The sequence below is a fragment of the Hyaena hyaena genome, unplaced genomic scaffold (genome assembly GCF_003009895.1).
Source record: "Hyaena hyaena isolate Hyena2069 unplaced genomic scaffold, ASM300989v1 scaffold_221, whole genome shotgun sequence".
Lineage (NCBI taxonomy): Eukaryota > Metazoa > Chordata > Mammalia > Carnivora > Hyaenidae > Hyaena > Hyaena hyaena.
The window spans coordinates 844698-869545 of record NW_024080853.1 but is presented as its reverse complement, the minus strand read 5'-3'; the positions used below and the strand labels follow the sequence as shown (position 1 = coordinate 869545).

Sequence of the window (24848 nt, the reverse complement as noted above, 5' to 3'; positions counted from 1 at the left end):
CCTACCCAGAAAAAGAGATATTTTGAATTCCACTGAGGAAAAAAATAAAGAGGACAGCAAAAAAGAAGGAGTGAGGAATCCCTCTAAAATGCCTCCTGAACCATTCAAGTAGAGAGTGAGATGAAAATGGCGTTAGTGGTTAGGAAGTGTTACCAAGTGTAGTAACAAGAGTTGCTCAGTTTTCAGAAAATGGAATATGAGAGAATGATCAAACACTGACCACAGTTTTACCTGTTTATCTCTTGGGTCATCACTGGAAACCTCAACTATCCTGGTGTAGGTAAAATATGAAAATGCCAATAGTGATTCTTGCTTGATGGACGCTCAATAGAATGATAAGAGTGGTGAAAAACAAGGTAGTTAGACCCAGAGACAGAAGCACAGAGCCCTGATTATGTCTGCAGCTTGCCCTGATGCCCTCATGCCTGGCACTCAAAGAAATCAATTTCCACACATGTAAAACAAGAAAGTGGGCAGCCTCCAACAGTCCTTCCAAATCAAGTATATTATTTGACATATATGGCATATCGCATGTGACAGGTCATGCATGACAGACCCATAGCTAACATCCTACCTAATGTGGAAAAGCTTCCAGCTTTTTAAAATGGGATTATTTGTTTTTTGGTGTTGAGTTGTGTAAGTTCTTTGTATATTTTTGTTATATATTAACCCTTATTGGATACATCATTTGCAAATATCTTCTCCCATTCAGTAGTTTTGCCTTTTGTTTTGTTGGTTTCCTTTGCTGTGCAAAAGTTTTTTATTTTGTTGTAGTTCCCAATAGTTTATCCTTGCTTTTCTTTTTCTCACCTGAGGAGAAATATTCAGAAAAACGTTGCTAAGGCTCATTTCCAAGAGATTATTGTCAATGTTTTCTTTTAAAAGTTTTATGGTTTCAGGTCTCACATTTAGGCCTTCATTTTGAATTTATTTGTGTGTATGGTTTGAGAAAGCGGTCTACTTTCATTCTTTTGCATGTGGCTGTCCAGTTTTCTCAGCACATTTATTGAAGAGATTGTCTTTCCCCATTTTATATTCTTGCCTCCTTTGTCATAGATTAATTGACCATATAAACATGGGTTTATTTCTGGGCTCTGTGACCCGTTCTATTGATCTATCTGTGCCAGTACATACTGTTTTGATTACTATCGCATTTCTTGTAATCTAAGATTATGAAACCTCTAGTTTTATTCTTCTTTTTCAAGATTGTTTTGGCGGCTCAGAGTCTTTGGTGGTTCCACACAAATTTTAGGATTATTTGTTCTAGTTCTGTGAAAAGTTCTATAAATTTTAATAGAATTAGCATTAAATCAGTAGATTGTCTTGGGTAGCATGGAAATTTTATTTTTTATTTTTTTTCAAGGTTATTTATTTATTTTGAGAGAGACAGAGAGAGTGCAAGCAGGGGAGAGGCAGAGAGAGAAGGGGATAGAGGATCCAAAGCAGGCTGTATGCTGACAGGAGAGAGTCTAATGTGGGCACCGAACTCACAAATCGTGAGATCATGACCTGAGCGGAAGTCAGATGCTCAACCAACTGAGCCACCCAGGTGCCCCAACATTTTAATAATATCATTTTAATAATAAAAACTTCCCATCCATGAAAATGGTGTATCTTTCCATTTCCTTGCATTGCTTTCAATTTCTTTCATCAATGTTTTATGATTTTCAGATTACAGGTCTTTCACCTCCTTGGTTCAATTTATTACTAGGCTTTATTTTTTGGTACAATTGTAAATGGGATTGTTTTCCTAATTTCTCTTTCTGCTACTTCATTATTAGTACATGGAAACACAACAGATTTCTGTATGTTAATTTTGTATCCTGCAACTTTACTGAATTCATTTATTAGTTGTAATGGTGTTTTGGTAGAGTCTTTAGGGTTTTCTATATATAGTATCATGTCATCTGCAAGTAATGATATTTTTATTTCTTCAGTTTGGATGCCTTTTATTTCTTTTTGTTGTCTGATTACTGTGGCTAGGACTTCCAGTACTATGTTGAATAAAAGTGACAAAAGTAGACATTCTTATCTTGTTTCTGATCTTAGAGGAAAAGCTGAAACACAGAGCCAGCTTGGAATTCTCTCTCTCCTTGTCTCTGTCCCCTCCCCCCCATCCCTCTCTCTCAAAATAAATGAATAAGCATTTTTTTTAAAACAGAAGAAAATTACTTAAGAGACATATCAGTGAATTTCAATGTGTGGGCCTCATTTTTATCATAACTATAATTAATATTGAGAAAATTGGGGTGCTTTGAATACTGACTTCATATTAGATGATTTGGGACAATTTTTACTAGTCCTTTGCTTATTGTGATTGTGATTTTTAACAAGGGTTTGTTACTTTCAAAGACACTGAAACATTTATTGATCATGTGATGTGATGTCTGAAATTCAGAATAATCCACTGAGAAGAGGGGAAGGTGAGGGATATAGATGAAACAAGATGGGTCATGAGTTGACAATTATTAAAGCTGGTATTTGGAAGTCAGGGGGAAAAGGTACTACTTCACTATTTGGTTAAAATTTTCCCGGATGAAAGGTTACATAAAACATTGTCACTTTTACTAAAATATGAGACATTAATCTATTGATTACTAACTTACTCTGACTTGATGAGATATCGTAGGATATGAGAGAGGTAAGAGGTGGCATCGACAGGGTTTGCTGATGGGTTGGAAATGGGGGCTGGGGAGAGGAAGGCATCAAGCATGGCTCCCAGGCTTCTGAGCTTCAGAACTCCTGGGTGCTGGTGCCAGTTATTGACACAGAAAATACAAGAGAAGACAACACCAGCAGAGGTTTGCGTGGGAAGATCCTGACTCAGATTTTAAATGTGCTGAACTTTAAATGTCTTTAAGGTGTCAAGTAAGTTCAATAAATGTCTGCTTAATGAATGAATACACTAGCCAGCCAATGCTGTGAAATTCAATAGCAGTGCTTCTTAAACATTTTTTGGGTTATGGATTATTTTGTGACTATATTGAAAGCTGTCAGCTTTTGTTCTCACATAAGCACAAAATTTCACACACAACTTTGGAGCCATGCACAGAACCCCTGAGGATACTTAGACCCCAAGTGAAGAACCTCTGTTGCCTTTCATTATAACAATTATGTCTCCTTTGTTTGGAACTTGATATCTCTCTCTATAAAATACAAATGGCACAAATTTGAATGGTTTTAATTGCCTTTCTTGCTTCCTCAAGCTCTAAAACAACATAACTCTCAAAAATTAAAAGAAAGTTAGAGCCTTCCTCTTGCTCCTTCACCAAACAGCGCAGTAATTAAAGACCCAGCAAACTTGAGATATCCACTAGCTTCTCAGTACAACCACCTCTGTGCTGCCATGTAGAAGAAGAGAATGTGCCAGAATAGGGGTGAAGAGATTTGGGTTAACTGTCCGTGTAACCTTGGGCAGTCCACTTGTCTTCCCTGTGCTCCATGAGATGAAGACATCTCCAGCTTCACAGCCAACTTTACAAGGCACCCTGGCCATCTTGATCACAGAAGCAGCTAACCTTGTTACTCCACTGAGAGCTCACGTGGTTTGTCTTGGCTCTTGGATCTAGAGAGAGGATGTGGGTCCTGTCCATGTCTCTCTGCTTCATGGCTGGACAATCTTTTAACTCAGAAAAAAAACAAAACTCTATTTGCCTATACCTTGCTGAGTTTTCCAGCCATTGGTAGACAGGCCGGATCCATTTGTAACGGTTTTAGCAATTAAGGGCATGTGGTCATCTGTTTAGCTGTCCAGCTAGACTCCTATAGTGGGTGAGTCTCCTGCACCCGTCTGACCCTATCCCCCACCTGGCCTGCTGCCTGCTCTCCCTGGCTCACCTCCAGTAGCAGGTCTCCTGAGCTGACTTTCACTAAACTCCCAGCCATATACTTGTCCCTTTCCATGCTAACAGCCACATATTTGCTCCACTTAGATGAAAGACCAGACACCTTGGGTTTGTCCATGCCTTCCCTTTATGCACTCTTGTATGGGCTCTAGAGGTTGGAGTCTCTGCTCTGCCACATCAATGGTAGCAATAATCATAATAATACATATTTATCAAGTGCTTACCATGTTCCAGGTACATGCTAAATATTTTTTATTCATTATCTCAACATATTAACTCTCATAACATCCCAATGAGACAGATGCAGTTATTATCCCAGTTTTATAGATGAGGAACCCAAAACTTCATGAGGTTAGGTAATTGCCCAATGTTACAGAGCAAATATGTGGTGGAGATAGACTATGAAAAGGCAGCCTGACCGTGTATTTCACTAATATACTACTGTTATTTCTCCCAGACCAGAAAAACAGAAACTCTTCCTGGGATACAAGCAAAAAGAGATTTACCGCTCTTTTATGTACTATTATGTGCTTACAAAACTGTTAGAATTACGTGCTTCCAATGATGTGCTTCCAAGTGATAGGAATTATATGCTCACAAGAGTTAGAAGGCCTGGAAGAGCAAAACCAGGAAGCTGCCAATAAGTTGTTTTGGTCATATGGCCACAAGCTACAACCCGTAGTTTAGGATGCTGTTGACACCAGTGAGAGATCAGAAAGCTTCAGGAGCCACTGCTGAAATCAGCTTTGCCCCATGGCCCCAGAGCCAGTGACTGGCAGGGGGAGGTGGAGGCTGGCTAGACACTGGAAACCTCATCCACTGAAGCCCATATGTGCTGGAGAAGGAATGGTTTCTGCTTCCATCTGCCTTCCAAATATCAGCTCATTGACTGAATAGAAGTCATCTGGAGAATGCTGATGTAAAGGGAATCTGAGAAATGTAGTTCCTCCCAGGAGGAAGCATTAAAGTAGTAGGAATAGTTGCCAGGGGTCAAATGTACTGAACAGAAAATATCCAATGCCTCTTGAAGTAATGCAGCAGCCAGCCTTCCAGTTGGCCCTCAATGATCTCCATCTCCTGGTACCTACACTTGCAGACCATGCCCACATTTGACCAGGGTTAGTCTGTGTGACTAATAAAATATGGCAGAAGTGAAGGTATGTTACCTCTAAGATTGGGTTATGAAAGAACTATCACTTCTGTCTTCAGAGTGCTCTCTCTCTCAGATCTCTGGCTCTAGAAAAAGTGAGCTGCCATGTTGTGGAGAGAACCAATTAGGGGCTAAGGAAAGAAGAAACAAAACAATGCATGAAGAGGAGCAGAGGAAGAGCCAGGCACTGGGCCCTGGGACTTGGAAACACTCATGTGAAGGCCAGAAAATCCTAGAGCACCTCTGCATTTTGAGGAATGTTGGCCACATGTCCTCCTGGAATGTGGTTGTTTTGTCAAACCTCAGTGCCCATGAGTGTGTGGCTAAGACCCTAATTACACGTAGAGCCCTAACTGCAAACTTCCCATTAATACATGAGGCAGCACAAATGAGTCTCACTGCAACAGGACAGTCTAACCAGCACACATTGTTGATGTCACTACCATACTTTGTGATGTATTCAAGAAAGCCTCCCACCCTCTGTGCTTTGACTTCCAGAAAATCCCTGCTTGGAACATACTTCCCTTGTTGCTGGCATGAAGTGGGAGGCCCTCGCTGGAAGACTTGGCCTGGCTCTTTCAGGACTCAGGTCCCAGGGGTGGGGCTCCTCTGCAAGAGAAAAATTCACCTCCAACAAGTCAGAGGAAGGAACCCAGAGCTGGTGAAGCAGCAGAGCACATCCAGCCACTAAGTTTATGATCTCACTCCACTTTTTTCTCTACTGGAAGCTCAAATTGGTACAGAAGTCACCTTGTTCAAAATCCTAACAATTACATGTTAGCTGCCCAAATGCTTTGCCAGGGCATTTGTCCAGGCAATCCTCCTTCTTTAACGGGTCTGGCCTTTGGTTTTTTTCTACAAACACTTTAAGAGCACCGAATAGAAGTTTTTACTACTCTTCTTTGTCCCAGATGCCTTGACTCTTCATCTCTGTCCCTGTTCTTATTTCCAGTCTCTCCCTGACCACCACATGCACTTTCATTGGGACAACCATCCTGCTCACATGTCCTGAGTGCCACCTGCAGGGAGAGAAATGCTTGAGAGGGCCATCTGCAGGTCTAGGGTGACGACGAGGGGGCAAAAGAGGCAGGAGAAAGGCCTAGAGAAATCAAAAGGGAGAAGGAGGTAGGTTTTCCAGTCTGAGCCAAGCTCACCAAGTCAAGAGCAAGTCCTGAGCCCACCTCATGGCCACTTTAACAGAGCATTTGACTGAGCTGGGACATTTTTCTCAAAGGTTTCTCTCCTTTGCCAAGGTCGAAAAAACTGTGTTATTAGGGGCTCTGCTCTTCACTCATCAAGGAAGAACTAGCTGTGGTAACAGTCAAATCTCATCTTCCAGCCCTGCCACACCACTTCCCGATACTCCCCATGGAGATGTCCAGAAAAGTTGAAGGACTCAGAGTCCCAAGGGAAGATGCAGGGCGATTATCTGTTCCCTCCTTTCCAAAGGGCTGGACAGGTTGAAGGGGCTTGTTGAAGTTGAGCGAGACGTGATGAGCGGAGAAGGAGTGGGGGACAGTCTGCGTGGGGGCCTGAGGGGAAGACTCTCTCCAGCACTGCCTGTCTTCTCTGTTTTGCTGCCGCAGCTGCCTGCATCCTCGTGGGGCGTGGGTGATTATCCTAGAAACTGCCTATTTTCATAATTATACCGTGTTTTCAGTATATTAATTCTGTTTTCCACTTGTTCAACTTATTCATCGGGTCATAAATTTGCAGATCTAGAAATACATATAATTTTAAACGCATCCCTTTAGAAGTAACTGAAGGCATTGTTTTCCACTCCAGAGAAGAGCCAACCTAGTTTGGGGGGAGATCTGGAGAAGTGGGCAACATGCCGTTTCCTGCCACCGTGGGAGGTCCTGCAGGATTGGACGTATTCTCTCCTCGCAGTGAAGAGCAGAGACATCCAGCTGCAGCTCCCCAGGGGGAATGGCCCAGCCTGGGCGCAGAGGAGTGGGGCTGCCATCGGGGGGAGGGGAGCCAAGAAATCTTGCCTTGTCATTGCTGTGCACGTGCAAGGAGGCAGGAAACAACAGGCCAGCTTACAACTGAAGCCATGGCCCTGTCACCAGCGGTGGAGTTAGGCAAAGCAACCCAGTGATTACCACCAGGAGGAGCCTCCGCAGCTTGCTGGCAAGGAGAGAGTCCCAGGGGCTGAGAAATGGCTCTTTGGAAAGCTGCAGTGTCATGCAGGCGAAGGGTGGTGGCACAGGGGAAGGGACTTTGTTTCTGACCTTCAGGAACAAACCACATGGCACATCCTAGGGTAATGGACGCTGACTCAGGAAGGGACCACAGTCTTACACCAAGAGTGCAGTGAGGTGAAGGCCAGGCAAAGACTGAGGTTTTGTCAATCACCCTCGCCTTTTTCTTTGTAGTCAACCCATGTATTATTATATACACAACACATATGTGTGTATCACAGAACATTTGAAACTTGATGCATGCTTCTTTTTCTTACTTACGTCCTTCTGTACCTAGACATCATCCTCCCCATGGTCATGCTGTCTGCTTCTGTCTTGACCCTACACTAGTGACTATAACCCTTTACCAGTTTCCATGAGTGTTATTGAAGGTTGGGTGCAGGGAAGTCACAAGGGTATCACACTGCAGAGCGCACACCATTTCATTCAAAAAAGCTTGTAGATATCATCATCACACACACACACATTCCACACACTGATATGAAATGAGGAGGAGGAGACTTTACCTCTACAGAATTCTTCCCAGAAACCACTAACCTCAGTTTGTCCATAAGAAAAATATCAGGCAAAATCAAATTGAGATTATTCTACATACTGTCTGGTCAGCACTCCTCAAAACTGCTGAGGTCCGGACAAACAAGGGACATCTGGGAAACTGTCAGAAACCCCAAGAGACTAAGGAGATGTGATAACTAAATTCAGCGAGGTACCCTGGACTGGATCCTGGAACCAAAAACAAGGGTAATAATTTACTGTAAAAACTGGTAAAAGTCCAAATAAAGTCTGAAATTTAGTTAATAGTTGTACCAATATTAATTTCTTAATTTTGACAAATATACATTATTTGCTGTTAGTATCAGGAGCGGCTGGGTGAAACACATACAGGGGCTCCACATCACCTTTGTAACTTCTCTACAAGCACATGACAGAGGGTGGCCACACCACAGCCCCTACACAATTCCATTCCTGAGACCGGTAGTAAATTGACTAGTATCTCAGAGTCCCAATTACAAATTCCCAAGAGAGAAAATATGACTGGTCCAGCTTTGGTCAGGCATGCCCTTGCAGTCTAGCAGTCTGTGGCTGAGGGAAGCAGTCATGGAGTATATATATGGGCACAGGAAACTATTGTTCTGAAAAAAATAAGAGGGGGTCTCAGAACAATATTTGGGGATGGGGCAACCACTCAAAAACCTATCTTAGTAGTACTGCTCAAAGGGTGGTCCATGGGCCGACAGCCTCGGCATCACCTGGGAGTCGGTTGAAAATGCAAATCCTTAGCATTTTCAGATTCAAATTCCTTCCAGACCTCTAGAGTCAATATCTAGGAAGGGAGAGGTGAGGAGGCCATGAATCTGTCTTTGAACACAAAGTCTCTGGCTGCTTTTTCTGTATGCTATATTTTGCATCCATGACAAAGGGAAGAAATCTTAATATCCTCTAAAAATCCTGAAGGAGAATTAGACTACCATACATAGAGAAATAGATCACTCAACAACAAAAATATAAACAACCCAATTTTTAAAATGGGCAAAGGACTTGAATAGACATTTCACCAAAGAAGATATACAAAAGGCCAACAACACCAACAACACAAACAAAACAAACAAACAAAACATGAAAAGATCTTTGCCATTAGCCATTAAGGAAATGCAAATCAAAACCAGCCACTGCAGACCCACTATGATGGCTGGTAGCAAAATGTCAAATAGTGACCAGTGTTGAGGAGGGTGTGGAGAAACTGGAATCCTAGTGGATTACTGATGGGAATGTGACTGGCTCAGCCCCTGTGGAGAATAGTCTGGCAACACCTCAAAAAGTTACACATAGAATTACTATATGACACCACAATTCAACTGCTAGGTATGTACCCCCAAAACTGAAAACGGGTGCTCCAACAGGTATGTGTGCATTCATGTTTATAGCAACACTGTCTACAATCACCAAAAGGTAGAAATAGCCCAAATGCCCATCAGCTGATGAATGGATAAGCAAAATTGTGACAAAAATATGCAATGGAATAGGGGCACCTGGGTGACTCAGTTGGTTAAGTTGGTGACTCTTGATCTCGGCTCAGGTCATGACCTCACAGTTCATGAGTTTGAGTCCTGCATCAAGCTCTGCACTGATGGTATGGAGCCTACTTGGGATTTTCTCTCTCCTGTTCTGCCCTCCCCTGCTTGTGCTTTCAATCTCTCTCTCTCTCTCTCTTTCTCTCTCTCTGTCTCTCTCTCAAAATAAATAAATAAAATTTAAAAATATGCAATGGAATTCAGGAATGAAGTACTTAATTCAATCTAGCAGTTGAATTATGGGGTCATATAGCAATTCTGTTTAACTTTTTGAGGTGCTACCAGACTATTCTCCGCAGGGGCTGAGCCAGTCACGTTCCCATCAGTAATTCACTAGGATTCCAGTTTCTCCACACCCTCCTCACACTGGTCACTATTTGACTTTTTGCTCGCAGCCATCATACTGGGTCTGCAGTGGGTGGTTTTGATTTGCATTTCCTTAATGGCTAATGGCATAGATCTTTTCGTGGTTTGTTTGTGTTGGTGGTGGTGGTGGTGGTGGTCTTTTGTATATCTTCTTTGGAGAAGTGTCTATTCAAGTCCTTTGCCCATTTAAAAAATTGGGTTGTTTGTCTTTTTTGTTGTTGAGGGATTCTGTCTCTCCTATTCTGCCCTCCCCTGCTTGTGCTCTCAATCTCTCTCTCTCTTCTTCCCTCTCCCTCTCTCTCTCAAAATAAATAAATAAAATTTAAAAATATGTAATGGAATATTATTCAGGAATAAAGTACTGCTATAGGCTTCAATGTTGATGAAGCTTGAAAACATTATGCTAAGTGAAAGAAGGTAGGCACAGAAGCCACATATTGCATGATTCCATTTGTATGAAATATCCAGAATAGACAAATCTATAGAAATGAATTCAGATTAGGTGGCTTCCAGGGACTGGGGGAAGAGACAATGGGGAGAAACTACTAAATGGGTAAATGATTTTACTTTGGATTAATGGGAATGCTTTGAAACTAGAGAGAGGTGGTGCATGTACAATATTGTGAGTGCACTAAATCCATTCAATTATTCACTTAAAAATGGTTAATTTTATGTCCCCTGGATTTCATCTCAATCAATTATATGATGATGGTATTTTTTTCCTGATTCACCTTTCATCCACAAGTGGGAAAAGATCCAGAGAGGTTATGGGATTCTACCACAGCCAGGACTGACCTTGGCTCAAGCACTATTCAGTTTCAGACAACATAAAGGTCCCTGCCCCCACCCTAAACTCTTTCCCTCGGGCATGTTCCTAATTCCTAAGGACTCACTCTGAGACACCCGTTCTTACTGGTTAGAGATAAAGACGAACCAGAGATGAAAACTTGAAAGGATGATGTCAAGATTCCACAGTTGCTTGGGAAAAGATCATTTGCAAGGTCACATAGCACTGTCTGTATTTGTTGCCATAATGACCAGGAAGCCATCCCCGCCTGTGGATGAAATCTATTTCGCTTTTTTCAGGCCTCTGTGAGGTGGAAAACCATGGCAGTGGTCCCAGTAGTGCCTTAAATATAAGACAGCTGCTAAATCACTGCCAATTCTTCTCTTTTCCAGGTGAAAGAACGGCAGGCCCTTTATCCTTTTATTCAAAGGAATGACGTTCTGGCTCCTAAATCAATGGTGTAGCATTTCTCAACTCCTCACTCCTGTTTCCCCTCACCTGTCAAGTTGCGGGGCTATAAACTATACAAAGTGCTTGTGTGAAGGGCCAGACTAACGTCAAATAAAGTATACGGAGCTTTTCCCAGCCATTGCATGTTACATTCCTATAGCACAACCAGTAAGGTTTGGACGTGAAATCATTTTCTCCTCTTCACCCTGGCATCTGTTCTAGCTGGGCCTGCGGCACAGAACTCATCTTCTCATGGTTATAGTCTTGTCCTTAAGAGTCAACCACTGAGTTCCTTAACAGAGAGAGAGTTGGTTGTTGTTGTGACTCAGCTGTTTGGCTTTGTGGTCCTGAGAGAAGGTGGTAAAGTCACAAATGCACTTAAGAGCAACTTCCATTTTACTTCTCAAAATGGCTCAAACTAAATACTTGGCTTTTGATATTGGACTGAATGAACCATTTGCATTTAGGTTTTTGTACTTAAAAAAAAGTCAAGGGGCGCCTAGGTGGCTTAGTCGGTTAAGCGTCCGACTTTCGCTTAGGTCATGATCTCGCGGTTCGTGGGTTCGAGCCCGCGTCGGGCTCTGTGCTGACTGCCAGCTCGGAGCCTGAAGCCTGTTTCAGTCTGTGACTCCCTCTCTCTCTGACCCTCCCCTGCTCACGCTGTCTCTCTCTCTCCTGGAAATAAAAAAAAAAATTTAAAAAAAAAACATTAAAAAAAAAAAGTCAAATAACAGCAATTTCATATTGTCCAAACTAATAAAAGAAAATATGGGCAATATTCACAAGCAGCAAAACAGAACGCACATGGCATTTCTTCAGAAGCTCGCACAGAGCAGAACTGGAAGATCCATAGATGTCATATTGGTGTGATTACAGAGCTTTTGAGCAGTGTCCCATCTGTCAGAAAACCCTCCCCTACTTGTGCCCAGACACCTCTACCTGGGCTGAAATTCAACTCAGCCTTTTGGGGATCACTGACCCCTTTGATGATCTTTTAAAAGCTATGGCTTCTCTTCATAGTAATTACACTGAAAACATAATTATCACTGGAATAGAACACAATGATTTCATCTGGCCAACATATGAATTATACATATAATACTCAATGCTTATAACATTTCATCTCTAATGCAAATAAAAACAGAAAATAGCTTTTCTTTTTTTTAAAGCGTATTTATTTATTGAGAGAGAGAGAGAGAGAGAGAGAGAGAACAGCGGAGGAGCAGAGAGAGGGAGAGAGAGAATCCCAAGCAGGCTCTGCACTGTCAGTGCAGAACCTGATGTGGGGCCTGAACTGACAAACCATGAGAGATGATGAACTGAGCTAAAATCAAGAGTCAGTTGCTTAACCAACTGAGCCACCCAGGCGCCCCCACAAAATAGCTTTTCTTAAGTGATCCACAAGACAGTCACTGTTGTAAACCAGAAGTCGGCAGTGCTCAGAGAGCAGACCTTTGTGTGAGACAAGCCACGTATACAACTGCCAAGAAGATACCAGGGGTGACTCTCACCTCCTGGCATTCTGCCACTTCCAAGACTCCTGAGTCCATATTGGTCTTCACATAGTCTAACGCCTCTGAATTGGGGTATTGGGGTATAACTAAATTTGTCAAAACCTAGGAAACAGAAGAATTCCTTACGATCCAATGAGGCTAAGCTCAGAAATAAGGCCTCATAATACTCACTGCCCCGGCACACCGACATTCAGCACCCTGGAAGGCCAGATACTTCTGTGCACACAGACTGGGGCTAAAGGCCAGGACTGCTTCAGAGGTGCAGGGCAAGGAAAGGTGCCTGTCTTCTGCCTATCAGCCCACCCTGCAGAGATAACCACCTTTAACAACACGACTGGAGTTGTGTGTTTTAAGTTGTTGGACTCACCTATACTCATAATACAGGAAATGACGTATCAAGGTGACTTTCTCATGCAGTGATTTTCCCCCTTTAGACCTACTTTATACTTTGTTTCTCTTTCTCAGCATTTGTTTCGTGTTTTATATTACAGCTGTTTGACTGTCTGGCAGTCTTCTGCAGATATAATTTCCTGTTGGACTGCAACCATATCGTACTCCCTTCGCTGTTTAGTATCATCTCTGGCATAAATTGGGCACTAAAAACTATCTTCTGAACAAATAAATAAATAAGTGAAAGAGCAAGTGTTAAAGTTGGGTATCTTGAAAATACCACTAGTGCTGAGAAGATGGAGGCATGTCAGAACTTCAGCTTTCATAGCAAGTATTGCCTTAAATATTAGGTTTTAGTGTTGCATACTAAACACACCGATTGTGCTGATATTATTTTATCATATGTAACTGTAAACTCTGGTGTTATCTGCCTCTGGTTCATAATTCTAAAGATGTTTACTGAAATAAGTATAAGTAAAATATGAAGTCCTTATTACAGTCTTGTCATACTAAGACTTCCTTGAGAGATTTCATTTCCGGAAACAGAGGCAACTCTACTTAAATGGCCTTAATGTTTCTACTGATTTCCTTTCTTAGCCAAGACTTGTCATCAGGCGGGCAACAGAACATCCCACTCCCTCCTTGACTAATTAAAATGTGCGACTCTCCAGAGGAGGAGGAAGTAACATTTGGCAACAGATTGCCAGTTTTAAGCACCAACAAATAGAAATGGTATGTGAATAACTCCCCAGCACCTGCCCCTCGCGTGTGTAATAGTTGGTATCTACACTGCGCTCAAGAATCCACAGCTGCCCAAGGTCTTTTAGGTTAAACATGAGACCCTTTATAACTCTCACCATTTTTTTCATTCAACAATAATTTTATTCCAGCCATAGCAGCACATTAAAATCCTACTTCCAGAAAAATCTCTTCCCGTTATCTTTTTCTCTGCAAGGTGCTCACCATGGCTGCCATGTTCCTAAACACCTCTAGAATGGACACCTGTTAGAATGGAAGCTTCCAGGTTTTATGGTGCAACAAGGCTAGCCGAACCAAACACGTTAAGTTAGAAGCAGGCATTTGATCAAACATGCATTTAAAACAAGTGTGCTTTGGGGCACCTAGGTGGCTCAGTCTTTAAGCATCTGATGTCGACTCAGGTCATGATTTCATGGTTTGCAAGTTCAAGTTCCACATCTAGTGAGCTCAAGCGCCACTTCAGGTGACCAGTAGCCTCACAACGAGTGACCACTAGCCCCACTTCAGGTAACACAAGCCCTGCTTCGGGTGAGCCCCACCACTCTCTCACTCACTCTCTCTCTCTTTCTCTACCCTTCCTGGGATCTGGGATTTTCTCTTTCTCTCTGCTCCTCACTCACGCTCTCTCTCTCTCTCTCTAAAATAAAATAAAACAAAACAAAACAAAATAAAATAAAATAAATAAAATAAAATAAATAAAATAAAATAAAAATGTGTTTTGCTAACCAATGCATGAAAAAATATTCAATATCACTTTAACTGGAGAAATACAAGTTAAAATTAAAATGAGGTCATGTAGAGGTTTAAGAAGGTGGAGGGAACAAAATTAAGTACTGTGTAGTATTGTCCAGTAGTTTGGGAAGTGTAAATTGATATAGTCTTTGTGTCAGATAACATATCAATACTGATAAAAGCCCTTTCAGAACGACATGCCTTCTGATCCAGTAATTACATTTATCGGAATCTAACCTAAAAAAGCAACTGTACATGTGGATAAGAGATTTAACTATAAGACTGTTCATTGCAGCACTGTAGCAAAAAGATGAAATCCATCTAAAATTTCCAATAATAGAGAATTGATTTGGTACATTATGCCAGAACAAAACACCACAAAGCCATTTAAAAAGTGCTATCGAAGTATCTTCAATGACTTGGGGAGACGTACCTGCAGTATTTTGATTGCAGAAACCAGTTCATAGGAAACTTAGTATGGAAAGATCATATATATAGGAGACACAGCACAAGATACACACAGTGATACTGTATCTCAGAGATGGAATTATGGCTGCTCTTTTTCTACTTTGGCTTCTTTGATTACATGATTTATCTACAATGACTATAATCCCAGACATAACAAAAGTTATTTCAAACAAAATGTATTGTGATGCAGCTTACACACCCTGGAATATCTGATAAATCGATGAGTTTCATAGCCTCTGAAATCTGATAATGATTGAGCACATCCCACAAATCCCCTTACGGTAGGGGTGAAGACATTATCTGGGAAGAGTTAGAGAAACCACGTGAATGAGTTCTGCCCTTGTCAAGGTGAAACCCTAGAATAAGCGACAGCTTCCAGAGCAAGAATTGAGGGTGAGCCTTTCCATTCTGTTTGAAGCACTGTATTAGTCAAATACAGTTACTGTTTAAAAGCTTAATAAGGGTTCCTGGGTGGCTCAGTCCGTTGAGTGTCTGGATTCAGCTCAGGTCATGATGCTGCAGTTCCTGGGTTCAAGCCGCATATCAGGCTCCGTGCTGACAGTTCAGAACCTGGAGCCTGCTTCAGATTCTGTGTCTCCCTCTCTCCCTGCTCCTTCCCGTTCTTGCATTCTGTCTCTCAAAAATAAACAAAAAAAAAATTTTTAAGCATAGTAATTTTATGCTTTTACATTTAAAAAACCTACAAAATTGGTTGGGAAAAGAATTACACCTTATACTGTTGGTAGAAATGAAACACAGTCTCACACTGTTGAGCAAATATTGCTACAACATCGCACACTGGGGGAAACAATTTAGCAAATACCTGTATATGAAGAGGGACTGGGTAACTTGAAGAGACGCCCATGAGCTTTGAAGTCAGGGAGACATTGCTTTGAAACCCCAGCTCAGGGACACCTGGGTGGCTCAGTCAGTTAAGCATCCGACTTCAGCTTAGGACACAGTTGGTAAGTTTGAGCCCCATGTTGAGCTCTGTGCTGACAGCTCAGGCCCTGCAGCCTGCTTCAGATTCTGTGTGTGTGTCTCTCTCTCTGCCCTTCCCCCACTCACACTCTGTCTCTCTCAAAAATAAATAAGCATTTAAAAAAACTTTTTAATAAGAAAAAAAAAAAGGAAACCCCACCTTGGTCTCTTGGGCTGTGTGATCTTGGACAAGTTACTTAACTTCTCTGAAGCTCAGTTTTCTCATCTGCCAAATAAGAATGCAAGAGTGCTATCCTTTGTGATATCGTGAAATAAAAATAATATATGTAAACACCTGGCAGCATAGTTTCTGGCACTGAACAGGCACTTAATGGGGGTAATTATTATAACAGATGTCTTTTTTTTTTTTTTTTTTTTGCTGCTAGATGCTGAGTTCACTGAAGGCAGGCTCTACAACTTCCATCTGTAAGGATTCAAGACATACCACAGCAGATCCTCATAACATGTTTGTTAAGTAAATTGCATATTCCTAAAATTGTTCTTAGCCTTTGACTCAATTCAATTCTTTGGAATGTATCCTTTGGAAATCCTTCAAAAGGAGAAAAGAATGCAAGGTATCTATTTTCAAGGTTGCTGATAATGGAGAAAAATAGAAATAACCAACATATCCAAAAAAGAGGGGGAGGGGAGAATGGTTAAATAAATCATAATATAACCATAGTGTGAAATATTATTGATCATTAAATACAGTGGTTCTGAAATCTAAGGCAAACTAATATAATGGTACTACTAAAGCAAAGGGCTGAATTATAGATGTGCTATGAGTTATTACTCTGTAAAACATGTAGCATATGGACAAAACTAGCAGGGAACTCAAGAATGAAAACAGTTGGCATGTTAGAGGCTGAAACAGTGGTGGACTTTTTTTCCCCATTTACTATTATCATTACACTGTTTTACAATAAAAAAAAAATCACGAGAGAGGTATACGACATTATCATGAGGACCCATAAAGACATTCGGCCGTGATTCTCCTTTATTTTCTCAGTAAGAGTTCAGAACACTATCTTCCTCAGCAGAGTCCCAGAAAGATGGATGATGGGGTACTGAATCTTTGGACAAATCCATAGGAATTTCTCAAAAGCTGCCTCAGAGCACCAGCATAACACGGAGTGGAGTTGGGGGTGGATAAAGGAAGAGAAGGCACCAAAATTAGAAAGAAAGCAAAACATTTGGATGAGACCCCAAAGACCAATTTGTCCTTCATCACAGCCTTGCCTAGTCTTGACCTTTCTCACTTTGCTGATCGAAGTCTCTAAGGTTAATAGGGAGGAGAGGCAGAGCTTCAGCCAACACTCTGTTCCCTCACCTCAACACTTTTTCCTAGTAAACACCTTAAAAACAACCCATTTTGTAAGTGCGGGGTGGCCATGACAGCACTTGACTTAGCCTGAGGAAAATCCTATTAGGAGAGTCAGCTAAGGCTGCGTACCTTTCGCTGAGGCCCCACCAGCCACAGGGTGAAGATGGCATCATGGATGGAGGGGAGAGCCTGGCACTGTGTGCCAAGCCATCTGAGACATATTTTGCCCCCAAACGGCTACTGCCTTCATTTGTCCATGTGAAAATGAGATGTTGGGACTAGAGCCTTGATGGTTTCCAAGAGTCTTGCCACATCCAATATTCTATGGGGTTAAGTGCTTTCTGAATCTCTAAAAGAACATTTCTTACTTATCTATCCAAGGCCCAGAAGGGGTATTTTGTGAAGTCATCGCCATGATGACAGGAGCTGTAAATGGAGGTGCTTTGCTATTGCCCACTGCCTTGCCCTTCTACAGCTCTCAAAAGGGCAAGTGAGGGGCGCCTGGGTCGCTCAGTCGGTTAAGCATCCGACTTTCGCTTAGGTCATGATCTCGTGGTTCGTGGGTTCGAGCCCCGCGTCGGGCTCTGTGCTGACGGCCAGCTCAGAGCCTGGAGCCTGTTNCAAAACGTTTGATTGGGGCCTTTTAAAAATCTTTCAAGTGGGGCGCCTGAGTGGCTTAGTCGGTTAAGCGTCCGACTTTCGCTTAGGTCATGATCTCGTGGTTCGTGGGTTCGAGCCCCGCGTCGGGCTCTGTGCTGACGGCCAGCTCAGAGCCTGGAGCCTGTTTCAGTCTGTGATTTCCTCTCTCTCTGACCCTCCCCTGCTCACACTGTCTCTCTCTCTCTCTCTCTCTCTCCCCTAGGAAAAAAAAAAAAAAAAAGCTTAGCAAGTGAGACCACATACACTATCACCCATCACCCTTCTAGGGGTGTCACAACCTACTATTAATCCACTTCCCAGCTGGACAAAGCAGAGGATAAAGCAGCTTGAAAGGTAGAGACAAGGCTCAAGCCCAAGTCCTAAATTCCCAGGTGAATCTTCTGTTCGTAACTAAGTGGAGTCTCAGGAATGAGGACAGTGGGGGAGTGTTTCTGGAGAGCCCACATGTGCTGAGAACAGGACTTGGGAGAAAGCCAAGTATGTACAAAAGGGGGGAAACTGAGGAAGAGAGGGTCCAGAGGGCAGCCAAGGGTGTCAGGGTGGGGCCCAGAAACAAACAGACAGCAACCAACCTCAAGTCCTTTCATTTCCTGAGGGCCCAGGGCATCTGATAATCCAACAACAGGAGCCTTCATTGAGTCAGGAGATTTCGCAGAGATCTCCTGTTGATGGAAAAATTGGGCACACATTTTTAAAGCCTCAATCTTGTCCCTGCACATTTAATTTAACAGCCATGCAACACATTCTGTTCCGAATCAGATGTCTCATTGTCCCTCTGTTCAAAGGAGGAAATTAAAGTCTAGAAAAGGAGACAAGTGCTGGTCTGCTGATATGGTTTATATTTGGCCATAGGAAGGTCATTAAAATGCACTTCCAGCTCCTGCAGGAACATTTACATTTGAAGCAAAGTTAATTCACTTCCCTGCCCAGTGATATCCATTTATTTTCATCTACTAATGAGCTACCCTGTGTATTTGGGACGACTACTTCACTCACCACCACTGAGAAGTTGTGATAAACTCACTAAGCATGGCCAGGGAAGATGTCTCAGATAGAAATGCTAAGGGGAAATACCAAGGTGCAAAAGAATGTATATAACAATCGCAGTTAGAGCAGCTGCTTTGACTGGCCCCCAGTTCTCCAGCCTTCCAGGGCCACCCTTTCCTGCAACATCCAGAGAATGAGTCAAGCCTTCATCTTCTGGGATAGTAGGCTTCCAACTCAGTGGCTTCCCCATATTTTCAAAGACTCTTAAGGAGTTCAAGGTCATATCATTCTCCACTTACTAAGGACATCTTTTTATCATGCAAAGCAACTTAGTGATGCTTAGTCTCAACCTCCCCCTGCGGACTGGGCTCTGGACCTTGGCTCTGCATTTTCAAAAAGGCCCATGGAAAGGTTTTGTTTCCCTAAACAAAAGATCAATCTCCATTCCTAGAACAAGGAGCACATATATCTGACATCTTTGAAAGGTCAGTTTTCCCTGTTTCTGCTTAAACTATAAGCAGATCTAGAAATCAATGATTACTGTTGAATACAGGAGAATTTAGACGGCCATCTTTTCTGGGTGGTCTTTGAAATCTGTTGAGTAGCATTGAGGGAGAAGAGGGGAGGAATAAATATTAATATTTTACTTGGCACTTCTGTATTGTTTGAATTACAGTAGAATAAAAATATTCAACTATAAATATGCTATTTACCATTTTCTCTCTCCTCTCTTTTAAGGAGGCTGGGCCCCAAGATTGCATATTTGGAAAATGGGTCCTAGCCTGGGGATGGGTTGGCAGGGAAGAGGGTGGTGTGGGGAGAGAGGTTGAGTATAGTGCAGCATAGACATGACAAGAGAAGGAGGGGAGACCGTTTGAGGGCAGCTTTAATGTGATTTGGGGGCAATGAAGCCATGTGCTGTGAAACAGCCTCTCCTGGATCCTCCAGGCAGGTGTTTTTCTTTTTCAAGAACAGAGCTATTTCACTTTAAAATAGCTCAAGTACCTGCCTTTGTCTGATGGAGGTGGTAGGGATTTCAGAAGGAAACACTTAGAGATCCGCAGCAGCCTTCCGGGAGCTCAGCCTCCAGATCACACCACTGAGTGCAAAGTTCTGAGACACCCCGGATTTGGTGGGATGGGCTTTTCCCTTCCAGCTAGTATTTCCTCTGGCCTCCAGGGCACCTATACACAACTAGTTTGGAAGGAAATGCATTCTAACAGGCAGCTCCCTTCAATTTTCCTCTGAACCCACTCCCACCCCCACCCCACCCCCCACCCACCTTTGCCTTTCGGAGTTCCCAGGATATTGGCATCTTCTGTATTCAGTGCAAGGAGCTAGGTCTTTGCAGAGAGCCATACCTGGGTTAGAAGCACAGTTCTGCTGGCTTCTACCTCCGTGCTTTTGCACAAACTGTTTTTAACCTCACTAAGTCTAAGTTTACCCATCTGTTTCATAATTGTAATACCTCCTTTTCCAGTGGCCTTTCAAGATTAGAGATAATGTGTTAAAAAATCATTTAGCACATAGCAGATATTCAATAAGATGTAAGTAATCATGTAAGCCTTACAAAACAATCAAAGCTGGCCACCAAATGAAGGAATATTTTTCTGAATACCCCTCTTATCTAAGACCCACCATAGTCATGGAGAAAGAGTTGGGTTTTTTTGGTTTTTGGTTGTTGTTTTTTTTAAAAATAAGGATAAGGGAAAAGTCCCTACCTTCTGGAAGGCTTTAATTTAGTTGAGATGAAATATATAGACATTAAATAATAACTGACAACACAGGACTATAAATGCTGGGTATCTGATAAACGATAGAAAGCATCACTGAAATGGAAGTCCAGAAACTGGAAAATGAGAATACCAGCTATAATGTAAGAAGCGTCACATGAGAGGTCTTTTGAGGTTGGGTTAGCTATATGAAGACTCTAATGAAGAAAACTGTGATTCTTTTTTTTAATAAGTGAATTGCATTTCTGACCGGTCTATTCAGTCCTTAAAAAAATTTTTTTTAACAGAAGTTTTAGGTTCATAGCAAAATGGAGAGGAAGGTACAGAGATTTCCCAAATCCCCCTATTTTGACACATGCACAGCTTCCCCCATTATCAACATCCCTCACCAGAGTGAAATATTTGTTACATTTGATGAGCTTACACTGGCACATCATAATCACCCTAAGTCCATAGTCCATACATCCATATTAGAGTTCACTTTGTTCTTATACATTCTATGTGTTTGGACAAATATATAATGACGTATTATTATAATATCATACTAACTGTTTGCACCACCCTAAAAATCCTCTGTGCTTTGCCTATTCGTCCCTTCCCACCAGCCCTGTATCAGATGTGTCTTTTGCAAATAATTTCTCCCAGTCTCTAGCTTGTCTTCTGATTCTCTTGCCATTACTTATCACAGGGCAGAAGTTTTTTATTTTAATGAAGTGCATCTTATCAATTATTTCTTTCATAGATATTGTCTTTGGTATTGTATCTAGAAAGTCAGAGCATCTGACTTCAGCTCAGGTCATGATCTCGTGGTTCATGAGTTCCAGTCCCACAAATGCACTCTGTGCAGACAGCTGAGAGCCTGGAGCCTGCTTTGGATTCTGTGTCTCCCTCTCTCTCTGCACCTCCCTTGCTCTCTCTTTCTCTCTTTTTCTCAAAATTAATAAGCATTACAAATTTTTAAAATAAAATAAAATTAATTAATTAATAAAAAGTCATTACCATACCTGAGGTTATCTAAATTTTCTCCTGTGTTTTCTTTTAGGAGTTCTATAGCTTTGTATTTTATATTTAGGTTTGGTGACTTTGAGTTGTAAGGTCTATGTCTAGATTCATTTATTTGTATATGGAGGTCTAGTTGTTGAGCACCATTTGTCAAAGAGACTATCTTTGCTTCATTGTATTGCCTTGGCTTCTTTGTCAAAGATCAGTTGACTGTATTTATGTGGGTCTATTGCCAAACTCTCTATTCTGTTCCATTGATCTGTCTATCACACTGATTTGATTTCTGTAACTTTATAGTAAATCTTGAAAGCATGCAACATCAGTTCTCCAAATTGATTTTCCTTCTTCAATCTTGTGTTTGCTCTTCTGGATCTTTTGCCTCTTCATATAAGCTTTAGAATCAGTTGTCATTATTTACAAAATAACTTCCTAAGGTTTTGATTGGGGCTTCTTTGAATTTATAGAACAAGTTGGAAAGAACTGACATTTTGACAATGTTGAATCTTTCTAACCATGAACATGGAATATCTCTCCATTTATTTAGTTATGATAGGAATACGTGACACCAAGCTCCTAAATTTCTTAGAACTTCCCTGGTGATAAGAATGTTTTTTGTTCTAATGATGCTCTCGGTCCCAGCTCTGGGATGGGAGCTGGTCACCAGAAAGATCAAGCCATGACAAAAGCTCAGAACTTCCAGCTCCATCCCTCATCCTGTGGGAAAGGTTAGAGGTACTGGAGATTGAGTTACTGATCCATCATGCCCACATGATAAAACCTCCATTAAAATGTCAAAAGTACAGGGTTCAGTGAGCTCTCAGGTTGGTGAACATATTTATGTGTCAGGAGGGTGGTACAGCCCAGCTTCACAGAAACAAGAGCTCCCTCAGAATTCACCCTATGTATTCCTTCATCTGGCTGTTTATCCGTATCCTTTATCATAGCCTTTATTATACAATGGAAACTGAAGAACATAAACATATTTAGTATACAATATAAACTGGTAAACATAAGCAAGTGCTTCCCTGAGTTCTACTATGGGCTGTTCTAGCAAATGACTGAATCCAAGGATGAGGTCATAGAAACCTCCAATTTGCAGTGAAGTCAGCAGAAGTTGTGGATGACCTGGGGACCTCTACTTGAGGTTGGCACCACAATGGAAGGCAGTCTTGTGGGACTGAGCCCTTAACCTGTATTTTCTAGACTAACTCATGTTGGTGTCAGATTTAATTAAATTGGAGGACAGCCAGCTGGTGTCTTAAAATTGTTTGATGTGTGGAAAACTCTTACAACTGGTATTAGACATATTGTATGATAATAGTGTAAGCACAAAGGAGAAACAGAGGAGTGATATCCCAGTCTGCAACATACATTTACAACTCATAGAAGTCCACTTTCAATAATACTATATCATTTCATGAGTAGTGTGAGTAACTTATGCTCACAAAAATAATTTTTATTCCTCTCTCCCGTCCCTTGTGCCATTGTCATTCATTTCACTACATATAAGCATATATAATTATAAATATTAGGGGCGCCTGGGTGGCTTAGTCGGTTAAGCGTCCGACTTTCGCTTGGGTCATGATCTTGCGGTTCGTGGGTTTGAGCCCCACGTCGGGCTCTGTGCTGACTGCCAGCTCAGAGCCTGGAGCCTGTTTCAGAGTCTGTGTCTCCCTCTCTCTCTGACCCTCCCCTGCTCACGCTGTCTCTTTCTCTCTCTCTCCTAGAAATAAATAAAACATTAAATAAATAAATAAATAAATATTAGTATTATTATTTTGAGCAAACTATTATCTGAGAGATAAGTTAAGAATAAGAAAAACAAGAGTTTTATTTTACCCTGACTTAATCCTTCTTTGATGCTCTTCCTTCCTTTATGTAGATCTGAGTTTCTGACCTATGTTATTTTCCTTCCCTCTAAAGAATTTCTTTTAACATTCCTTTCAAGGCAGGTCTACTGGCAACAAATTCCTAGATTTTTGTTTGTCTGAAAAGAGTTTATTTCTCCTTCACTTTTGAAGAATGCAAGATTCTATGTTGGTCGCTTTTTCTCTCTTGTTACTATAGTTTCTGAGGAGAAGTCAGCTATAATTCTCATCTTCATTCCTCTCTAGTTAAGGTGTTTTTTTCCTCTGCCTTCTTTCAGCACTTTATCTTTGATTTCCTGTAGTTTTAAAATGATACACCTAGGTGTAATTTGGGGGGCATTTATCATGCTTGGTGTTCTCTGAGCTCCTTGGATCTGTGGTTTGATGTCTGACATTAATTTAGGGAGATTATCAATCATTATATTTCAAATACTTGTTCTGTTTCCTTCTCTCTTCTCCAGTATTCCCATTACCTGCATGTTACACTCTTATACTTGCTCCACAGTCTTTGGATATTCTGTTTTTTTCAGACTTGTTTCACATCTTTGTTTTTTAGTTTGGATAGTTTCTATTCAGATATCCTCATGCTCAGAAATTTTTTCCTCAGTCATGTGCAGTCTACTAGTAAGCCCATCAAAAGCATTCTTCATTTCTTTTATAGTGGGTTTTTTTTTTTTTATCTCTAGTATATATTTTTGGTTCTTTCTTTGGATTTCCATCTCTCTACCTACATTTCCCAAATTTTCTTCTATACTATCTACTTTATCCATATTAGTCATAGTTGTTTTATATTTTAGGGCTGATAATTCCAACATCCTTGCCATGTCTGGTTCTGATGCTTGCTCTGTCTATTCAAATTGTGAGCTTTTTGCTTTTTGGTATGTTTTATAATATTTTCCTTGATAGCCAGACATGTTGTGCCACATAAAAGGAACTGCTGTAAGGAGGCCTTTAGCAATGTGGTGGTGAGGTATACACAGAAGGGAAGCATTCTATAGCCCTATGATTAAGTCTCAGTCTTCAGTAAGCCAATGTCTCTGAACTTGAATGGTCACAGGTGTTTAAATTTTTCTTTCTCCACCACAGCCTGCTGTGTGAAAGAGGATGGCTAGAGAAGACTAGGTAAGAAAATTAAGAAAATAGTTCTGTGGGTCGATTTCTTTTACAAGTGTTATTCATTCTATTTCTCACCGTTTTTGTTTCATTTAATGATGTTTTCTATTAGACCATTCTTGGAAGACCTGGGGAAATTCTAGGACAGAGTGCTCTGGTGTATTTCAAAAGCATGAGGGGATTTTCCTTTGATATTTACTTTGAGATCCTGAACAACTCCTGGAGGTAAATTTATATATATATATATATATAAAGGGAGAGAGAGAGAGAGAAAATTCTCACCTGTCCACATGTAGGTTCCAGCAATTGTCCAATTAACAGTTGCGGCCTGCCTACCCTGGCACTGGTTCCCGTTGGAAGTTTCTGAGTCTCTGGTCAGTAAATTGTTATTCTATGTTTTTGCTGCCGCTCTTGAAGGCAGCCATTTGCCCTGTTTCATCACC

At 41.4% G+C, this 24848-nt stretch overlaps 1 pseudogene; it reads left to right on the top strand.

Annotated features, from left to right (window-relative positions):
* The first annotated feature begins 6826 nt into the window (after positions 1 to 6826).
* Positions 6827 to 24848, top strand: part of LOC120239034 — a 37382-nt pseudogene continuing 19360 nt past the window's right edge.